This window comes from Protopterus annectens, chromosome 7.part0 (assembly GCF_019279795.1).
Source record: "Protopterus annectens isolate FY-2018-M chromosome 7.part0, PAN1.0, whole genome shotgun sequence".
Classification (NCBI taxonomy): domain Eukaryota; kingdom Metazoa; phylum Chordata; order Ceratodontiformes; family Protopteridae; genus Protopterus; species Protopterus annectens.
The window spans coordinates 1,571,459,728-1,571,462,705 of NC_056739.1; the positions used below are offsets into that span (position 1 = coordinate 1,571,459,728).

Genomic DNA, 2,978 nt, shown 5'->3' on the forward strand with positions numbered 1-2,978 from the left:
AGTTCTGATACCCTTAATAAGTGTAAGCATGTGCCTGGGAGATGAACCCAAATCTCTGACAAGTTCTGATACCCTTCATAAGTGTAAGCATGTGCCTGGGAGATGAACCCAAATCTCTGACAAGTTCTGATACCCTTCATAAGTGTAAGCATGTGCCTGGGAGATGAACCCAAATCTCTGACAAGTTCTGATACCCTTCATAAGTGTAAGCATGTGCCTGGGAGATGAACCCAAATCTCTGACAAGTTCTGATACCCTTCATAAGTGTAAGCATGTGCCTGGGAGATGAACCCAAATCTCTGACAAGTTCTGATACCCTTCATAAGTGTAAGCATGTGCCTGGGAGATGAACCCAAATCTCTGACAAGTTCTGATACCCTTCATAAGTGTAAGCATGTGCCTGGGAGATGAACCCAAATCTCTGACAAGTTCTGATACCCTTCATAAGTGTAAGCATGTGCCTGGGAGATGAACCCAAATCTCTGACAAGTTCTGATACCCTTCATAAGTGTAAGCATGTGCCTGGGAGATGAACCCAAATCTCTGACAAGTTCTGATACCCTTCATAAGTGTAAGCATGTGCCTGGGAGATTAACCATTTACAGGTTACCTCTGTCCATTAGAGACATAGGTGCCAAACCAGAGATGAATTTCTGGTTTCTGTGTAGATAACAAAAATGTGCTTCTTTGTTTTTTTCCAAGAAATCAAAAATGTTTACTAGAAACATCTGTCCTGCCTGTTTGTTTGCACATTGAAATAATGCTTGACTCGGTGCATCTGTGCTGCTTACAACATTTTAAATATGTAAGTGACATCTACAGTGATTACCTTATTACATATATATACATAGATATAGAGATAGAGATAGACATATAGATCTATCTATATGTGTATCTCAATCTCTATATATGTATGTGTGTGTGTGTGTGTGTGTGTGTGTGTGTGTGTGTGTGTGTGTGTGTGTGTGTATATATATATATATATATACATATATATATATGTGTATATATATATATATATATATATGTATATATATATGTATATATATATATATATATATATATATATATATATATATATATATATATATATGTATGTGTGTGAGCCGAAATAGCTCAGTTGGGAGAGCGTTAGACTGAAGATCTAAAGGTCCCTGGTTCAATCCCGGGTTTCGGCAAAGAATCCTTTTTCAGTGCAAACTTCTCCCCCTCCCCAAAAGGAGAGATATCTATTGCAGCCCCCAAACATCTCCAACACCCAAGTGAGAACTGCTCTCTCCAAAGCAAAAAACACAGCATCCATGGGACCTGATGGTGTCCCCGGCTGTGTGCTCCACGAACTCAACGAGGAATTAAACCCACAGCTAGGACAGCTGTTTAATCATAGTCTTACCTCTGGATAATACCCAGGAGTGGCGCACTGCAACTGTGGTCCCACTTCACAAAGGCGGTGCCTCCACCGAACCTGGAAATTACCGCCCATTAGCTTGACAAGCCTTATCTGCAAAGCCATGGAGAGGATCATAATGGACCTCATAAATAAAGACATAGGGAATTTGCAGACTTTGGATCCATCCCAGTTTGGCTTTGTCAAAGGCAGATCATGCCTTCTAAACTTGGTTGACTTTTTCAAACAGTCACCAAAGCCATTGATGAGGGAAAGGCAGTCCATACAGCCTACCTCGATCTGGCGAAGGCCTTTGATACAATACCCCACTCGGGTATCATTGAAAAACTCATCAGCTTAAATGTTAACCCATACATCACAAGATGGGTTGCAAACTGGCTGAGTGACAGAACCCACAGGGTCAGAGTTGCTGGCGCCATGTCAGACTCAAAGCCTGTCACAAGTGGTGTACCACAGGGCTCAGTCCTGGGCCCACTCTTGTTTGGCATCTACTAAGTACAAGCAAACACAGGAGGGTTATGGCTGACAAAGTTTGCAGATGACTGCAAACTGGGCCATAGTAGAAAACACATCTGACACAGATATCCTTCAGAAGGGTCTCACAGAAACGGATAACTGGTGCCAGAGCCATGGCCTAAAGTTAAATGCCAAAAATGCATAGTCATACCCTTCGCAAAACAAGGTTACCCCTAGCTACCAAATAGGTGGCAATCCACTGAGTACAGAAGAAGTTATCAGGGACCTGGGGACCCAGGTTGATAGTAGTCTGTCATTCGACACCCATGTAGCTAAAGTAGTTAGGAAGACCTTCTACATTGCCCACCTTATCATGAAGGGATTCTCATCTAGATCAAGGGAGGTCATAGTCTCCCTATACTCATCACTCATCAGACCAATGATTGAGTACAATGCCCCATTCGGAATGTATCTGACCCGACACTTGCAGCAGCTGGAGAGGCCACAAAAGTTCCTCACCAAAAGGATAAAGGGTCTCAAACATCTGTCCTATGCCCGACTGAAAGAACTCCAGCTCTATTCAGTCTCAGAGGTGACCTTTGCCTAACATACAAGGCCATGTCAAACCCAGATTTGATGAATATGCTTCACCTCAAAAATCTAGATCCGTCAGAGCCACAAGGCGGAGACTTAAACCTCGACACGGCTATTAATAGGACGTGCTGGAGGGATAGATTCATCACCCAAAGACTCCTATGCTTTGGAATAAAATCCCGGTATATGTGAGGCAGAGCACTGCTGGCCTTGTTCAAGAGAAATCTTGACCAATGGATGGGAGATCGCAGATATACCCCAGGGATTACCTCAGTGTCACTGCTCAACAGAGGCACAGCAAAATAATGGGTATAGTTCCCCATACTAAAGAAGCCACAAAACTATGGGCTAGGCTTGTAAATGCCCTCGGGCAGATAGCCTAGTATGAACCTATGAACCTATGAACCTATATATATATATACATATATATATGTGTGTATGTGTGTAGTTTTACTATGAAAACGTTGAGACACAAAATGTTGAAACTCAAAATTCTGAGGCCATAATATTGAAAAAACAA

The 2,978-nt window shown here is 42.3% G+C and overlaps 1 non-coding gene across 1 annotated transcript; it reads left to right on the forward strand.

Annotated features, from left to right (window-relative positions):
* The first annotated feature begins 1,105 nt into the window (after positions 1 to 1,105).
* TRNAF-GAA lies at positions 1,106 to 1,178 on the forward strand. Its single transcript has one exon. It is a non-coding gene; the product is annotated as a tRNA-Phe (tRNA).
* Positions 1,179 to 2,978: the final 1,800 nt, after the last annotated feature.